This window comes from Pan troglodytes, chromosome 5 (assembly GCF_028858775.2).
Source record: "Pan troglodytes isolate AG18354 chromosome 5, NHGRI_mPanTro3-v2.0_pri, whole genome shotgun sequence".
Taxonomy (NCBI): Eukaryota; Metazoa; Chordata; class Mammalia; order Primates; family Hominidae; genus Pan; species Pan troglodytes.
The window spans coordinates 149099177-149119086 of NC_072403.2; the positions used below are offsets into that span (position 1 = coordinate 149099177).

The 19910-nt window shown below is 39.8% G+C and overlaps 1 long non-coding RNA gene across 1 annotated transcript in view; it reads left to right on the forward strand.

Moving 5' to 3' along the window:
* Positions 1–19910, forward strand: part of LOC134810376 (uncharacterized) — a 135833-nt gene that overhangs the window by 30517 nt on the left and 85406 nt on the right. The window contains exon 2 of the long non-coding RNA XR_010158206.1: positions 14534–14620. This is a non-coding gene — a long non-coding RNA (uncharacterized LOC134810376). The remainder of the gene's footprint in view (positions 1–14533; positions 14621–19910) is intronic.

The window sequence follows — 19910 nt, forward strand, 5'->3', positions numbered from 1 at the left end:
TCCTTTGCCTTTCAACTTCCAGTTAGTTTTGGCCAATGGAGTATTGCATTAAACTTGTTTTTCTACACACTGCCCCTACTTTTGTACACAATCCCTTTCTTAACTTCTCCTCAAATTAACTTGAGGTTTCTATTTACTTCCTTTAAGGATCCAACCAGCTCCCCCTGAGCTGGGCCGGTGGAGGCTCTCCCTTATCCTCGGGAGAGGTATACACCGGTTTAAACTTTGTGTTAATCATTCCTTTGGTTAAAAAGAACTAATGTCATCATATAAGTATGTCGAAATGCATATTGTTTAGTTTTGTGTTTTTTGACTTATGTAAATGGATTGATTCAAAGTCTCCCTCACTTGCGTTCCATTTTTTTCCCTTTGCTAATTTGGAAATTATACATTCTGGCCGGGCGCAGTGGCTCACGCCTGTAATCCTAGCACTGTGGGAGGCCAAGGCGGGTGGATCACGAAGTCAGGAGATCGAGACCATCCTGGCCAGCACGGTGAAACGCCGTCTGTACTAAAAATACAAAAAATTAGCCGGGCATTGTGGCAGGCACCTGTAGTCCCAGCTACTTGGGAGGCTGAGGCAGGAGAATGATGTGAACCTGGGAGGCAAAGCCTGCAGTGAGCCAAGATCACGCCACTGCGCTCCAGGCTGGGCGACAGAGTGAGACTCTGTCTCAAAAAAAAAAAAAAAAAAAAAAAGGAAATTATACATTCTATGTCTAGGTATTTAATAGTTATTTTAGAAACTTTAATGTTTACATTTAATTTAATAAGTCTCAACTTAAACTTTTCCTTCCCTTTAAACATTAAGGTCTTAGAATGCTTCAACCCTGATTACCTCTCACCCAACTGCAATGCAATTTTTTTCAGTATTTCGGCTCTGCCTAATTTTTAAACTTGCAAAAAGTGGTCACTGTTGATATTATTATTTCATGCCATCAGTGATTCCTTAGATGGAGCCAGGTGTTATAGTTTTCTTCACTCACCATTCCATTTTGCATCTGAGATATTTCTTTGGGATCATTTCCCTTTTTCTTCAGAGGTTCTTTAGTGAAGTCTGTTGCTAGCAAAATCTGTCTTCGTCTGCAAATGTGTTTTATTCTTGTTCTTGAAAGACAGTTGTACCGAGTTTTTCTTAGTATTTTGAAGACAATATATCACAATCTTTTGACTTCCACTCTTGCTTTTGAGAAGGCAGCTGTTAATCGTTGATTCTTTGAGGTGAATATCTTCTCCTTTTAACTACTTTTGGATTTTCTCTTTTCCGTGCGTCTCTTTGGTTTGTTTTAATGTATTGTCTAGAGATATAGGTCTTTTTTTTTTTTTTTAAATCTTGTTAAGTTTCCTTGGACTCAGTGAATCTGAGAATAATCTTTCATAAGTTGCAAAAATTTCTCAGCCAATTTCTCTCTTCAAAAACATTTCTCCTTCATTCTGTTAGCTCACTCTGAAAAACTGATTAGATATATTTTACGTTTTCTCATTCTATGCCCCAAAACTTTCAACCTCTCTTTCCCAGTTTTCATCTTATCACCTTTCTGGCTGTGTTTGGGTAATCATCTCTTTGGTTGTGTCTAATCTGCTGTTCAATACATCCAATGAATTTCTAACTTCAAATATCAATTTTACATTTTCTATTTCGGTATTTCAAATCTGCTTGACTATTTTAATGGCCTCTTATTACTCTATGTCATTTTTAATTCCTTCTATTATTTCTTTAAACATATTAAACACATACGTGTGTGTATATATGTGTATGCATATATATATATATATATATATACAGTTGTCCCTCAGTGTTCATGGGGGATTGGTTCCAGGATGTCCTGCAGATACCAAAATTCACAGAGATACTCAAGTCCCTGATGTAAAATGATGTAATATTTGCATATAACCTACACATATATCCCCCTGTAAACTTTAAATCATCTCCCTAGATTACTTATAATGCCTAATACAATGTAAATGCAATGTAAATAATTATTATATTGTATTGCTTAGGCAACAGTGACAAGAAAAAAGTCTTCATATGTTCAGTACAGACACTACCATCTATTATTTTTTCTAAACATTTTCCATCTGCAGTTGGTTGAATCTACCAGTGTGGAACCTACGGATGCAGAGGACTGACTGCACTTACTTCTGCTAAGCACGTTGGTATACTATCAACCTGGAGATTTAAAACTAAATTTTCAGCTTGGGGCTTCAATTTGGGAGCATAGATTATGTGAATTTTGTTGCAAGCCAACATAAGGATAAGTTTATGGAAGGAATTCTTTGAAGTGACCCTTCCTCCTTCCCTTCTCTTTCCTCTCCCTGTCTTCTTTTCTTCTTTTTCTCTCTCTCGTTCTTTCCCTAAATCCTTAACCTTCCTCCTTTCCTCTCTCTCTCTCTTATCCTTCCTTCCTTCCGACAAAGACTCTCTCTGTTGATTAAAACTTTAGTCAGGCTCCTGAGCACTTCCTGACTAGGCCCAACCTTGGGCTTCCCTCCTTGTCTTCGCAGAATCCAGTGTGAGCAAGGATCTTGCTAAGTCTGCTTGGCTGTAGAAAATCCCTTACCTTTGCTATCTGAGCCCCCTCCATATCTGAGCCCCCTCCATATCTGATCCCCCTGGCCTGCCTTCAGGAATTAGCCTGTTAGATCAGTCTAGCCAGAAACCCTTGTCCTTGATGTTTCCCCTGAGTAATTTTCTGTTCACTGATCCCCACTCTGCTCCTTGGTTAAAAATCTCCACTTATTCTTGTTGGAGTAGGAGTTGAGCCAAATCTCTCTTGCAACTGGAAGACCCTGTTACAATGCTCCCTATACCTATGACCATGGCTCCCCTTAAATAAAGTCTGCCTTACCATCTTGAACAAGTGTCACAAATGATTGTATTCTGTAGCTCTCCCTCCCTCCATTCCTCTCTCCCTTCATTCCTTCTTTTCTTACCTTTTACTTTTCCTCTTTCCTTCTTTTTTTTTTTTCTTTTTAAATGGAGTTTCGCTCTTGTTGCCCAGGCTAGAGTGCAATGGCACGATCTCAGCGCACCACAACCTCTGACTCCTGGGTTCAAGCGATTCTCCTGCTTCAGCCTCCCGAGTAGCTGGGATTACAGGCATGCACCATCACGCCCAGCTAATTTTGTATTCTTTAGTAGAGACGGGGTTGCTCCATGTTGGTCAGGCTGGTCTTGAACTCCTGACCTCAGGTGATCTGACCACCTTAGCCTCCAAAGTGCTGGGATTACAGGTGTGAGCCACTGCACCCAGCCTCTTCTTTCCTTCTTTTTCTTCCTGCTCTGAGGTTATAATTGGGAAGTAGTGCTAGCATCTATCTCTGCAGAGTGGGTTTCCATGTCCCCAGTTATTCTCTCTTTATGTTTTGTGCAGGGGGCTTTAACCTGACTGATTTGAATCCTAGACTATATGCCCTGGGCCTCCAGGATGAAGACGATGCCCTCAGCATAAATACCATTTTAATGCTGTTCTTTGGGACCTCTAAGGACTCGCCTTACTGCTCCATAACTTCAACCCTGCATTTGAAAATGTTTTTGAAATGTAATTTTAATATAGGTGTTCTGCACTGGGAGGTTTTTTTCTACATAGGCAATATGTCATTTGGCCAAAAATGGAAGAAATGGAAAAAATGGAATAAATAATGTGATTTTTTTAAAGGTTTAGTAAAGCAATGCAAATTTTGGTAGATTTCAAAACTTGAACATTTAACTAATTTTTTGTATATAATGAAGAATGTAGCTTCAAAAATCTAATTTTATCTATCACTATTAGAAGCACATAGCCCTGTTTTTGTCATAGTTATTTAGAAAAGAGAAGATAAGGCCAGGTGCAGTGGCTCACACCTGTAATCCTGGCATTTTAGGAGGCCTAGGTGGGTGGATCGCTTGAGGTCAGCAGTTTGAAACCTGCCTGGCCAAGATGGCAAAACCCCATCTTTACTAAAAATACAAAAATTAGCCGGGTGTGGTGGCATGCACCTGTAGTCCCAGCTACTTGGGAGGCTGCGGCATGAGAATCCCTTGAACCCGGGAGATGGAGGTTGCAGTGACCTGAGATCATGACACTGCATTCCAAACTGGGTGACAGAGTGAGACTCCATTTAAAAAAAAAAAAAAAAAAAAAGGAAAGAAAAGAAAAGGATCTGCACATGAATGGGATCTCAGGACTATGGCCTACATAGGTAAAATAAAGGTGAAAATTATTTCTCTTATTTGGTGTTGCAGGAGGTCAGGGACCCAGAACGGAGGGACTGGCTGGAGCTGTGGCAGAGGAACATAAATTGTGAAGATTTCATGGACATTTATCAGTTCCAAAAATTAATACTCATAATTTCTTATGCCTGTCTTACTTTAATCTCTTAATCCTGTTATCTTCGTAAGCTGAGAATATATGTCACCTCAGGGCCACTATTGTACAAATTGATTGTAAAACATGTGTGTTTGAACAATATGAAATCAGTGCACCTTGAAAAAGAACAGAACAACAGCGATTTTAGGGAACAAGGGAAGACAACCATAAGATCTGACTGCCTGTGGGGTCTGGCAGAATAGAGCCATATTTTTCTTCTTGCAGAGAGCCTATAAATGGACGTGCAAGTAGGAGAGATATTGCTAAATTCTTTTCCTAGCAAGGAATATAGTATTAAGACCCTAGGAAAAGAATTGCATTCCTGGGGGGAGGTCTATAAATGGCCGCTCTGGGAGTGTCTGTCCTATGTGGTTGAGGTTCTCTGCTCTTGAACCCTGTTTTCTGTTAAAATGTTTATCAAGACAATACATGCACAGCTGAACATAGACCCTCATCAGGAGTTTTTGATTTCGTCCTTTGCTTTGCCCTTTGCCTTGTGACGTTTATTGGCCTTAGAAGCATGTGATCTTTGTTCTCCCTTTTGCCCTTTGAAGCATGTGATCTTTGTGACCTACTCTCTGTTCATACACCCCCTTCCCTTTTAAAGTCCTTAATAAAAACCTGCTGGTTTTGCGGCTCAGGTGGGCATCATGGACCTACCGATATGTGATGTCACCTCTGGTGGCCCAGCTGTAAAATTCCTCTCTTTGTACTCTTTCTCTTTATTTCTCAGACTGGCCAACACTTAGGGAAAATAAAAAGAACCTATGTTGAAATATTGGGGGTGGGGTTCCCCAATAATTCAGTTTTTCTAAAACTGCACTGAAGTAAACTGAATTCTCCTGTGAGCATTCTCACAGCCTGTCATTTTCATGGGTTCACTTCCTACATTTTGTTCCTTAAATCTTAGTGACAATGCCTCTTAGAATGGAAGCTGAAACAAACAAAAATTGTTAGGTTGTAGATGTTAGTTCCCTGTTGATACTAATTCTTTTCTCTTCTTCAATTTCTTATTTGATGAGAAAAAGCCCTCTCACATTCTCAAGTTCAATGGTCTTTTCAGCAGAACGGCACATGCTAGTAAATATAATTTTCTATCTGTGTGTGTCTGAGTTGGTGATAATAACACCTCACATCTGCGGAAGATAAATTATTACTCTCCTTGGAAAAACTCTGACAAAGATTAAGTTTTCTTGAGACTATTACATATTGTTTCACAATTAAAAAAAGTTATAAAACTTATCAAAGTATTAAAATAGTGCATTTCTGTTATAATAAAAATAGCTTCTGTATGTATGGGTTTCTCATATATATAAATATATATGGGTTTCTCCTAACTCTTCAGGGTAGATATTATTATATTCAGAAATTGTGGATCAGAAAAAAAAGTAAGTACTTGCCCAAGGTCACACAGCTATAAAATGGCAGAGCTGGGATATAAGCTATGTCACAATTTGCTCTAAATTATACCATGCCAAGGCCCCTTCAAGCCTTAAATCCCTAAAACCTCATAAATATAGAACTCTCAGGGCTTCTGTAGAAGCCCTATGGTCTAACCTCTTAATTTTACAAACAAAGAAACTGAAACCCAGAGAAGTTAAGTGATTAACCAGGATCACACAGTAATTAGAACTTAGATCTTATGATCCTGGGCCACTGATTGTTTCTGCATGCAAATCTGAAATTTAAAATTTGAGAACTATGAATGAAAAATGTTTAAATGAAAGTTGAAAAACATCCCAACTTTGGATACAGTCTTAATGTAGGAATATTTGCCACCTAATATTGATACTGATATTGTGAAGAGTGGGAAGTGGCAATGGAGAGTGAAGAAGATGAAGGTCTTGACCTTCTTTCCTGAAGGTTGACCTGCTCTAGGAGAGGAAACCAATCATTCCTTCTTTCTTTCTTCATCCTGCGCCAGGACCATGGCATGTGCTGTTCCATCTGCCTGCTATGATTCCCTACCTCTCACTTGGTTAACCATCATTCTTCCTTCAGATCTCAGCTCAGAGCATCACTTTCTCAGGGAGATCTTCCTAGAATTCACTGGCTCCACTTACACTCTGGGCCTGCAGTGTGGAATGACTGCAGTTTCCTGAGTTAACCAGGACCCTGGATCATGGCTCAAGCTGACATCTGCTGGCAATGCCACCTTCCCCATTTATATTTGTGGAGCCACGTTTACTCCACCTTTTTCACCTGGCAGACACCAAATTATCCTTAAGACATAGTTTAATCATTACCTTTCCTTAAGGATGGGGGTGGCCATGATGACTACCATGGCCTCAGAGCTCTTATCACAATGCCACTAGCACTTTGTTGAGTTCACAGCTTTATAGCTGTATCCCCACTGCTAGAATGTGACCAAGTTTTTTATCACTGCATCCAGAGGGTTTTGAATGGTTCTGGGAATAAGAGATATTTGTTAAAGAAATGCTTTTTCAAAAAAAATTAGATCACTGGAAATTATTCAATTCATACTGAAACCCTGACTGGGAACTAGATAGTAAATATTTACAGCTTATCGCAATAGAAAGTTCTTCATTGCTTATGTGGATATATTATAGTTATGATGCAAGTTACTCTGTTTACACTGTACAAAACAAAATTTCCAGTGTGTTTGTGAAGCTATATAGTGTCTTTTATATGTCACACTGTAAATATTTGCTGAAGTCATGCAATGGGCTATACACTTGCAGAATTTTAAGAGGTGTTTGGTAATTTTCTGTGCTGTCAAAGAGGGTGAAGTCTAAACTAGGTGTTAGCACTATTAGATTTATTCAGAAAACTTATCTTCCTACCTGCACCAAAATCACCAGCTCCAGGGGCACAGGAAAGCCCTTCTCACACCTGACAGAGCTCCTCAAACTAAAGCAAGAGCCCAGGACACATCCTCTGTGCCTTGGGGCCAGCAATAATGTTCCTGCCCTGCTGCAGTGTGGCCTCCTTCTCCACTGGACCCTGAGACCTCAGGGCTGAGCATTTCCCCGGTGAAACACATTCTTTTTGTACTAACACCCTTCCCTTTCTAACTCCACCGTATCAGTTTCCTTTTGGCATTCTATCAAATTACTATAAACATAGGGGCTTAAAAGAGCACAAGTTTATTATCTTACAGTTCTGGAGGTTAGAAGTCTGAAGTGAGTCTCACTGGGCTAACATCCAAGGGTAGGCAGGGCTGTGTTCCCTTCTGGAGGCCGTACGGGACAATCAGTTTCCCTGCCTTTCCGGCTTCTAGGGGCTGCCCACATTCTTTGGCTCATGGACTCTTCCTCCATCTTCAAAGCCAGCAACTACAGGTTGAATCCTTCTCACGTTGCTTTACTCTGCCCTCCTTTTCTGCCTCTGTCTTCCAGTTTTAAGGATCACAATGTGATTACATGTGGCCCACCTAAATAATTCATAATAATCTTCTCATCTCAAGGTCCTTTACTTAATATCGGTGAAGTCCATTTTGCTAAGGTAACATATTTACAGAGTCTGGTGTTTAAGATACGGACATCTTTATGGGGAAGATGGGCGTTATTCTGCCTCCCACATCCACCATTTCCATGATTACTGCCATTTTCATTCAGATATATACAGCAATTTGATTATTCTCCAATAAAGTCATTAATTTAATAGATATTTATTGATTACTTTGGCTATAAAGATGAGTTAAAATATATATGTTTATATCTAATATAAAATATACAGAGCCAAGCAAACAGTTGTAAAACCATGTGAAAAGTGTCATCTGAAAAGAATTTCAGGGTATTAAGAGATCAGAGAGGAAATAGTGCTCAAGTCATCTCTGAATGAGACTGGAGATTGGAAATTGACCAGAAGGCACCTGGCGGGGGGAGCTTGGAGACAATCTTGAAGAATGTCTGAGAATTTTCCAAATAGACAATAGAGAATAGAAGGGGCTAGATAGAGAGAACAGCATATGTGAAGGCTCTAGACTGTGAGAAAGTATGTGGGCTTTGGGAACTGTGGTTAACTTGGTGTCACTAGAGCGCTGGTGTCCTGTCGCACTTACAGTGATGATGCAACTATTCTGTGTCTGTGCTGTCTGTCACCGTCACCACTGACCACATGTGGCTATTCAGCACTTGAGATGTGGTTAGTTGACAATGGGACTGAATATTTTCTTTTGTTTTATTGTAATTAATTTAAATCTAAATAGCCACATGTGGCTAGTGACTACCATATTGTCAGCACAGCTGTAGGGCATAGGGTACCACTGAGTGGGTGATGGGAGAGATGAAGCTGGAGAGGTGAATGGGGGTTGGATTATGCCAGGCTTTTGTTTGTTTGTTTGTTTGTTATGCAGGGAGTTTTGCATTTGTCACCTGGAGATGTGATTTTCAGGCTGTTCCATGGTCATTGGTTCTGTACAGGTTATCCAGGGCTGCTGCTGGGGCTGGCAGTGGGGTGGGAAGGGGTCAGGAAGACTGAGTGGCTGGGTGGAGGTCTGCTCCCCGCTCCCCATAAACCCATCTCATGAGTTCCCTTCAGCTGAGCAGCTCCTATGACATCAGTTTAGTATATTGGGCTTTTGTTGTATCGTATTATTGAGAGAAAATGACTGCGTTGCAGGATGGTGAGAAATAAATGATAGAGATTTGCATTTCTCGTATGTCACTCTGGCTAGAGGTCAGCTCAAGGCCGTGAGGAACAGACTGGAGAGACAGAGAAAAGAAGTGAGTCTGTCTTAATAGTCCCAACAACAGACCATTGGCTATCCAAATCGTCAGTACACCAGAGAATAGCTTTCAGGTGACCTGCGGACTTTCAACATGAAAAATTCAATCCAGAGTCCTGGGTGGGGCTCACGAGTCTGCATTTTTAACAACTCACCAAGTTATTCTTATGTGCCCTAGAATTGGAAACCCACGTATCTCAAGATTTTTTGCACAAACTGCAGCCCATAGGATAAGAGAGAAACGTAGATTAGAGTAGAGGTTTTGCGACTCTAAGAACCAAAATGATTTCAGATGCCTGGTCATCCTCAACCTGGCGGACACTCCTTCATTCACTGGAGAAGCAGCAGCAGGGCTTGCTTTGAGTCCAGGGAAGCAAGAAAACAGATCTGATCCTCCTGTGGAGTGTGGAGTAGGGGCACTGCCCTTGATGGTGGGAGTGAAACCAACTTGTTTGCAGGTAAGCACATGAGAGACAGCCCTGGAAGCACTCAGGGGTGATGAACTTGACATGGAAGCAAAAATCCTGCAAAGCCTGGGGTGGAAAGTTGCCAAGGAAGTATGCATCATGATTGTTAATGTGCCTTTGTCTTAGTCCATTCCTGCTGCCATAATAAAATACCTTAGGCTGGGTGCAGTGGCTCATACCTGTAATCCCAGTACACTGGCAGGCCAAGGCAGGTGGAACACCTGAGGCCAGGAGTTTGAGACCAGCCTGGCCAACACGGTGAAACTCTGCCTCTAGTAAAAAAAAAAAAAAGAAAAAAATTAGCTGGGCTTGGTGGTGCATACCTGTAATCCCAGCTACTCAGGAGACTGAGGCAAGAGAATTGCTTGAACCCGGGAGGTGGTGGCTGCAATGAGCCGAGATGGCACCACTGCACTCCAGCCTAGGCAACAGAGCGAGACGCTGTCTCAAACAAAAACAAAAACAAACCTCAGACTGGGTAACTTATAATCAATGGAAATTTATTTCTCACAGTTCTGGAGACCGGGAAGTCCAATTTCAAAGTGCCAGCAGGTTTGGTGTCTGGTGAGGCTTGTACCTTCTTGCTGTGGTGGAGCCCTCATGACTTAATCACCATCTAAATGCCCCACCTTCTAATATGGTTGCATTGGAGAATAAATTGCAACATGAAATTTGGAGGGACACAAACATTCAAACTATAGCTGACTTCATCTACATCTCCAGCTGGTGAGGTCTGGAAGAAGTCAGGTTACACATATAGATGAGAAAGCTGAGGGTCAGAGAGTGGAGGTCTGTTGTATGAAAGGAAAATAAAAACCTGGGACCCCAATTCAGTACACCAAGGGGAAAAAATAAGCTGAAAGCTGACTCATGAAAGCACCTGCCATTCCTTTTGTTCCTAAGCAGATAGCTACGATAAAATATTAAATATCTCACTCTGTGTTTGAGGCAGGAGAATAGGGTCTGGAGGCAGGGAACCTAATGACTTCCTAGACCTAAATCAAGTGGAAATGCTTCAGCTATGACAGGAAATATTCTCTCCATTTATATAGGGCATACACTGAGTAAATGACTTTGTAACTTTACTTCATCCCCTTCATTTCCATAGGGCATATACCAAGTAACGAATAGAAACCTCTAAAGGGTATTTAAACCCCAGAATATTCTGTAACGGGGCTCTTGAGCCCCTATGCTCAGGCCCGCTCCCACACTGTGGAGTGTAGTTTCATTTTCAGTAAATCTCTGCTTTTGTTGCTTCATTCTTTCCTTGCTTTATTTGTGCGTTTTGTCCAATTCTTTGTTCCTGGACACCTTCCACTGGTAACGTGTTCACCTTATCTTGTGTAAAGTGTGGATCCACTGAGGGCAAGACAAATACATAATTGACTATTCCCCTACCTGATCCTTTTGTCTTGCAATATATGAGTTCAGTCACATGCCCATACCCTCTCTATTCCTTCTCCAGCTTGCTTTTCCCGGTTAAATTGTTGAAGCCCTTAAAATCATCTTTGGAGAAAGGCACAGACCTGTCTCCTGGGTGCATCCTCAACCTTGGCAAAAAAAACTTCTAAATGGATTGTGACTTGTTTCAGATACTTTTTGGTTTACAGTTGTTATATGTTATCTAAGGTAACTCAGCTCTTTAGCGGAATTCTAACCCAGGTATGCCTAAATTCAAAATGTGAGGTTTTTCTGCATTATAGTGAATGATGGATATCAAGGCTTTTCTGATGACTTTGAAAAATAGTTGGATAGGCCAGGCACAGTGGCTCACACCTGTAATCCCAGCACTTTGGGAGCCCCAGGCAGGTGGATCACAAGGTCACGAGTTTGAGACCAGCCTGGTCAACATGGTGAAAACCCATCTGTATCAAAAACACAAAAAATTAGCCAGGCATGGTGGTGGGCCTGTTGTCCCAGCTACTTGGGAGGTTGAGGCAGGAGAATCACTTGAACCCGGGAGACGGAGGCTGCACTGAGCCGAGACTGCACCACTGCACTCCATCCAGCCTGGGCGGCAGATGAAAGAGTTAAACTCTGTCTCAAAAAAAAAAAAAAAAAAAATAGAGAACAGAACATTCTCCAGTTATGGCCTCATTGTTTTGTTTGTTCTTGGCAAAGTTTCCACTGACATAACTCAGTAAACTTTTACATCTGAGTTCAATGGAATGTTTTCAAATGGTTGTGGACAAGAGGTTCGTTCATTGTTGATGTAGAATTGAGTACAGAATATACTTTGCTTAAATTACTTTCACTATTTTTTCTCATAATATTCTTGAAAGTCATCTATTAATGCAGTTCTTACATAAAAGGAAGAGATAACTAAAAAGGATATAGAGCCAGGAAGTAAATTGTTTCCCCAAACACTTCAAACAATTTAAATGTTCAAATATAGAGTTATTTGTGAATTTGCAAAGTAGCAAATCAAATGGGTAATTCTCAAAGCCTTGTGTTTGAAGTGATGAGAAGCAAAGCCTTTTCAAGTTTATGTAAATAATTGACCACTTCCTTGAAAAAGTTTTAAGATTTCTCTAGAGACAAGGTGAATCATATCAAGTGGCCTAAATAAACTTTAGTTTTGAATGAGCAAATAGCTCAAGGCAAGGTGGTGGTTTTACTAAAGTAAAAAAAAGAAGAAGTTGTCAAGAATGAAGCTTGCCAAAAAATTTTCAAAAACTAAGATGGCAAGATTTTCTTTGGAGGGTTATGAAATGCTCTGAAGTTAGACAGTCTAGAATTAGATGGTTCAACAATTGAGTGAATTTACTAAAAACACTGAATTTTACACTTTATCAGGGTGAATTTTATGTTATGTTAATTAAATTTCGGTAAAGCACTTATTAAATGAAATTGTAATAAGAGGATGTAAGAAGATTCAGTCACAAAATACACACATATACCACACAAATTTAAAATGCTTTTAGCTAAAATATTAAGACAAGCTAGTCACTTTGGAACCCAAATTCGTTGTCTGAAAGATTTTTAAAAATCTTAAAGAGAAAGAAATGAAGATAAAGCAATCATGAGTGAAAAAAATAAACAAACTTGGATGATATAACCAGAAATAACACATAAATGAAATAATTTCAGAAGAACAAGATATATGCATTTTAAAAGTAATATGGAAAAGCAAGGGACCCAGAATAATCAAAAGAATCCTTAAAAACAGGGACAAAATTGGAGGACTCACATTTACTTCAGAACTTACTACAATGTTACAGTAGTCAAGCCAGCATGGTACTGACATAAGGATAGACACATAGATCAATGGAATACAGTCAGAGTCTAGAAGCCAGCCTACATATGCAAGACATTATGGAGGGTCTTCAAAAAATTTAAAAATAGAACTACCATGTGATCCAGCAATCCCACTACCGGGTATATATCTAAAGGAATCGAAATTGGGATTTCAAAGAGCATTTGCACTCCCGTTCATTGCAGCATGAACCTAAGTAACCTAAATATTCATCATGGATGAATGGGTAAAGAAAATGTGTTATATATATACAGTGGAATATTGTTTAGCCTTAATAAAGAAGGAAATCCTGCCATTTGTGACAACATGCATAAGCCTAGAGGACTTTATGCTAAGTGGAACAAGTTAGACACAGGAAGACAAGTACTACTTGATGCCACTTATATAAGGAATCTAAAATAGTTAAACTTGTAGAAGCAGAGAGTAGAATGGTGGTTGTCAGGAGCTGGGGAAAGGGGGATATAGGGAGCTATTAGCCAAAAGTTGCAAAGTTTCAGTTATAAAAGATGAGTAAGTCCTAGAGATCTACTGTATAGCATAATACCTATAGTTAACAAAACTGTATTACATACTTAAAAATTTGCTAAGTGGGTAGATCTTATGTTTTATCACATACTACACACACACACATGCACACACACACATACACAAATAATTATGAATATAGAGGGTAGGAGGAAACTGTTTTGGAGGTGATGGGTATGTTTAGATTGTGGTAATGATTTCACAGATGTATATTTAGCCTCAAACTCATCAAGTTGCATACATTAAATATGTACAGCTTTTTGTATGTCAATCACACCCCAATAAAAGTTTTTTTTAAAAATCCTGCACACACACACATATATACATGTGTATATATGTATATAAATATATACATGTATATACATTTATTTTAGATAAGATTGCCAAGACAATTCCAATGGGGAAAAGAAGTCTTTCCAAACATGCTGCTGGGACAACTGGATCTCTACATGCAAAAGGATGAACTTGAACTACTATTTCACACTATATTAAAACAATTATCAATTATTTTGGGACTGAAGGCAATTAAGAAGCAGCAAATGGAAAAAGCTCTCGCTGTCTTCCCCTTTTCTGCCTCAAGGTGGGATATAAATTCTCGTTTACTGGACACAACTCTAGACTCTATTCACCCAGAGAAAGCACCAGAAGAATCTGCAAACAAACGTTACTTCATTAGTTTACCCCCATATAGTTATTTTCCCACTGTTTCCTACCCCGAAAGGAAATTGCCTTCCTTTGTCCTGTCATTTCTCTATAAATTTATTGTTCTTTGTTGAAGATGCGATACAAGCCAGAGTTCTAAGCAACTGCTTTGAGTTACTTTTCATTGAGGTTTTTCCTGCATGGTGTTCATTGTATGTGTTAATAAACTTGTTTGTTTTTTTCTTGTTGATCTGCTTTTGTTACAGAGGCTTGTCTCAACTAAGAACTTACACAGGGACAGGTAATCTGTAGCTTCCCTGACAACTGAAATGAAAGAGCTAAAATTACAAAACTCTTAAAAGAAAACATGGGATTTGCTATGGTTTGAATGTCCCACCAAAACTCATGGTCAAATTTAATTGCCATTGGGGTGATACTAGGAGGTAAGACCTTTAAGAGGTGTAGATCATGAGGGTTCTGCCCTTGTGAATGGATTAATGCTGTTATCAGGGTAGTGGATTAGTTACTGAGGGAGAGGACTCCAGGATAAGTTTGACCTCCATTTTCTCCCTGTCTCATTTGTCACCTGCCTTTCTGCTTTCAGCCGTGGTGTGATGCAACAAGAAAGCCCTCACCAGATGGCTAAGCAGATGCTGGCACCATGCCCTTGGACTTCCCAGCCTCCAAAACTGTGAGCCAAATAATCTTTTGTGTATAAATTATCAAGTCTGTGATATTCTGTTATAGCAGCAGAAAACAGACTAAGACAAGATTAAATCTTTGTGACCTTGGGCTAATCAATGATTTCTTAACTATGACAATCACATATCGGATAAGAGCCTTTAATTCACAATATATAAAGAACTTTTATAACTTAACAATGAAAAGACAACACAATTTTAAAAGGGCAAAGTATTTGAATAGACATTTCTCCAAATAAGTTATATAAATGGCCAATGAGCACGTGGAAAGATGCTCAACATCTGTTTGTCGTTAGGCAAATGCAAATCAAAACCACATTCACTAGGATAGCTACAGTAATTAAAAAAGGAACGATAGTAAGTGGTGAGGATGTGGAGAAATTGGAACCCTCATATATTGTTGGTGGGTATGTAAAATGATGCAACCACCGTGGAAAGCAGCTTGACAGCTCCTCATAAAGTTAAACATGGTGGTACCACAGGACCCAGCAATTCTACTCTTAGCTATATATGTCCAAGAGAGATGGAAATTTAAGTCCACACAAAAATTTAATTTGCCATTTTCATGGCAGCATCATATATAATGGCCAAATATTGGAAACAACCCAAATGTTCATCATCTGATGAATGGATCAACAAAATGAGGTATATCTATACAATGAAATAGGATTTGGCAACAGAAGAAAGAATGGAGTACTGACACAGGCTACATCATGGATGATCCTTGTAAATACTAAATAAAAAAAGCAAGTCATAAAAGATCACATATTGTATGATTCTATTTATGAGAAATGTCTAGAGTAGGCAAATCTACAGAGACAAAAAGTACATTAGTGGGCACCTAGGGCCAAAGAGGGGAGAGAGAATGGGCAGTGATGGCAGCAGGGTGTTTGGAGGAGGGCTGGTGATGAAAATGCTCTAAAGTTATAGAGATGTTTGCACAAATATATTAATATATTTTAAAACATTGGATTGTATATGTTAAATGATTGAATTTTATGGTATGTGACACATGTCAAGAAAGATGTTTTTAAAAATAGTTCAGGAAAATGGATATATATACAAATTATGCAACTAGTTCACTTTCCAGAATCCCATAAATTAAAACTCCTATGACTTGTAAATCTTCTAGATCTTAGACCAGATTATCATAAGCCTATTCTTAACTAGAAATTTCCTGGACACATGCCAAGGAATAAAAACTCTTGGCTGGGTGCGGCGCCTTAGAAACCCTGAGGGACAAGTATTATCTTCTAATCAACAAAACTGGTAGATGATTAAATTATTGGTTCAGAGTACAGGCTTTTTGCTAGACAGAAACATCCAAAACTTAATACTTAATAAAGGAAATTAAGAACAGAGATTTTTCATAGTGGAAACCTTGTTAAGATTACCAAGGCTCACAGGAGATAGTACCAGAGCATGCATGTATTTGGCAGCTACTGAGAGTCTGCTATTTGCCAGAAGATATTAGACACTGGAAAGAAATGTTTAAAAGGCTGAGTCCCTGCCCTAAGGGAGCTTATGGTCCAGGGAAGAGACACAAATGCGTTTCATATCACATGTTAAGTGCTACGGGGAGGGTATGCAAGGAAACGAAGGGACAGAGAAGAGAGTTGGTCACCCTGGTTGGGAGACCAGAGATGCCTCCTCAGAGGAGTTTCTAGGAGAGGATCAGGGTTGGAGCAGGTGTGGGATTTCAAAGCACAGCCATCTGGAATGTGCACTCAGAAAGAAGAAAACCTCAGGGGACAAGGAGAGCCAGTGTCTGAAAAATGGCGCAAAAGGCTGTTCTCTTCTGTTATGCTATGTTTATGTTTCTTTGAGGAGGGAACTGTGTAAGAGGTAATGTATGGTAACGTATTAGCACTTGAGAAGGAAATGCCTTTGACTCAGTGCAATTTCTTCCCCAGTAAGAATAGTCTCCAAAGACTGCTAAAAATATAGAGGAGAAGCAAAGTGAAGTCTTCGTTTTTTTCTTTTTTCATCTCTTCACAGCAGGTGAATTAAACCAAAATTCATCATCATAGAAGCAGCAGTTCTTTTTTAACCTCACATACAATTTTACATTTTCCTTAAAAACTCTTTATTTCAAATACACACAAATGGAGAGAGGAGTGTGATAAAACCCCATATTCCTGCTGGCTTAGTCTGTTTTGTGTTGCTATAAAGGCATACCTGTGGCTGGGTGGTTTGTAAGGAAAGAGGTTGAGTTAGTTCATGTTCTGCAACCTGTGCAAGAAGCATGGTGCTGGCATCTGCTCTGCTTCTGGTGAGGACTTTTGTGCTCCATCAAAACATGGTGCAGAAGGTCAAATGGCAGGCAGGCAGGTGCAAAGATGGATCAAACCTGGGGGGCCTCCTGGCTTTAGAACAACACACTCCCTTGGGAACTAATTCATCCCCTCAAAACCAATCCATCTTGGGACAGCATGAGAACTTACTCACTACCCTGAGAACAGCACCAAACCATTCATAACCCATGACCTGAACTCCTCCCACTGCACCCCACATCCCAACATCACCACACTGGGGATCAAATTTCAACATAATATTTGGTGGGGAACACACAAGTCATATTCAATCCATAGCAGCAGCCACCCAGATTTTAAAATAATCAACATTTTGCCCACTTGAATCACCTGTTTGCACCCCTTTTTTGTTGAAGAATTTTAAAGCAAATTCCAGGCAAAATGGCACTTACCACCTAGTATTTCAATGTGTCCCTAAAAGAGGGAAATATAACCAGTTACCACTATCACACCTAAATTCATAACAATAATTAATTAATATCTAATTCCCAGTCCATCCATATTCAAAGTTCATTGACTGTTTAATAAACTTGTTTTTTTTTTTTTTTTGGACGGAGTTTTGCTCTTGTTGCCCAGGCTGGAGTGTAATGGCGTGATCTTGGCTCGCTGCAACCTCTGCCTCCCAGGTTCCAGTGATTCTCCTGTCTCAGCCTCCCGAGTAGCTGGGATTACAGGCGCCTGCCACCACGCCTGGCTAATTTTTGTATTTTTAGTAGAGACGGGGTTTCATCATATTGGTCTGGCTGGTCTCGAACTCCTGACCTCAGGTGATCCTCCCGCCTCAGCCTCCCAAAGTGCTGGGATTACAGACGTGAGCTACTGTGCCCGGCCAATAAATGTCTTTTTAAGATGATTTTTTTTTTCCAAATCAAGATCCAAACGAGACTCACATGTTACATTCAGTTGTCACACCCCCTTGTCTTCTTATATCTGTAGCAAGCCCCTCTCCCCTCTTCTTTTCCCTTCCCATTGACTTAACTGAAAAAACCTGGTGTAATTGTCCCATAGAACAATGTGCATAGAATATACATTGTTCCACATTCTAGGTTTGCCTGATTACTTCCTCATGGTGACAGTATCATTCAACTAGCTCTTCTTCTTTGTATTTTTAGTAGAGACGCGGTTTCACCATGTTGGCCAGATGGTCTCGATCTCTTGACCTCGTGATCCACCCGCCTCAGCCTCCCAAAGTGCTGGGATTACAGGCATGAGCCACCACGCCTGGCCGAAATGTATTCCTTAAGTAATAAGATTTGAAAGTTGAAATTACTCCTTGATTCATTGGCTACAGAATGGATGTTGTGTTGAATAACATTCATCTCATTGTACATCTCTGTCAGAGCTCTTGAGTGACTAGATGCACTGTCAGTGAGTGATAATATTTGGAAAGAAATCTTTTTTTTTCTGAGCATTAAGTCTCAATAGCAGACTTAAAATATTCAGCAATCCATGCTATACACAGATGTGCTGTCATCCAGGTTTTGTTGTTCCACTTAAAGAGTGCAGGCAGAGCAGATTTAGCATAATTCTTCCTAGAGTTTTCAAAATGGCAAATGAGCATTCGCTACAATGTTAGGTCACTAGCTGCAATAGCCCCAATCAAAAGAGTCAGCTATTGCTTGAAGCTTTGAAGCCAGGCACTGACTTTTCTTCTCCAGCTATGAAAGTTCTGAAGAGCATCTTCTTCTAATATAAGACTGCTTTTTGTCCACAGACAATATGTTTCTTTCGCCCTCTTCATCAGTGATCTTAGCTGGCTTTTCTGGATAATGCTGCAGCTTCTCCATCAGCACTTGCTGCCTCACCTCGTACTTTTATGTTATGGAGATGGCTTCCTTCCTTAAGCTTCATGAGCTGACCTCTGTTAGCTCCAACTTTTCTTCTGCAGCTTACTCATCTCTCTCAGCCTTCGTAGAATTGAAGAAAGTTAGGGCCTTGCTCTGGATTAGGCTTTTGCTTAAGGGAATGTTGTGCCTGGCTTGATCTTCTATTAAGTCCACTCAAACTTTTTCCATACCAGCAATAGGGCTGTTTTACTTAGCGTTTGTGTGTCCACCTGAGTAGCACTTACTTTCCTTCAAGAACTTTTCCTTTGCATTCACAAGTTGGCTGTTTGCTGCAAAGGTCAAGTTTGGTACAAAAGAAAAGTTCTTGGAAATTAAAAGTGCTACTCTGCTACCTTGGTTTTCAACACGCCTTCCATGCTTAATGTAATCATTTCTAGAGTTGGATTTAAAGTGAGAGATGTGTGACTTTTATTTTCACTTGAACACATAGAGACCATTGTGGAGTTACTAATTGACCTAATTTCAATATTATTGTATCTCAGGGAATAGGGAGACCTGAGAAGCAGGAGAGAGATGAGGAATGGCTGGTTGGTAGAGCAGTCATGGTAAAACATACATTTATTGATTAAGTTCATCATCTTATATGAACGTGGTTCATGGCACCCCCCAAAAACTACAATAATAGCATCAAAGATCACTGATCACAGATCACCATAATAGATAAAATATGAAAAAGTTTGAAATATTGTGATAATTGCCAAAATGTGACACAGAGACATGAAATGAGCACCTGTTGTGGAAAATTGGCACCTATAGACTTGCTTAACACACAGTTGCCACAAAACCTCAATTTGTAAAAAACGTTTGCATCTGCATAGCATCATAAAGTAAAGTGCAATAAAATAAAATATGCCTTTATTCAATGTTTTTCAACCAGTTGTAGTCATTACTGTTTTCACATCCTCAGATGTCACATTTGACAACGGAAAACCTTCAAGTGGATCTGTGTGTTCTGCTGGTATTTTCCTTGCTTTCTGGCATAAGCATGTCATAGAACCCCAAATTCAGGCTCGTGTACCCAGCATGCAGCTGAGGCCAAACACTGACACAAAGGTGCTTGGAGATAGAGAAGGGTTTATCTGATTTGCCCAAAATGAGGTGGGAGGGCAAAAATCTCTCCA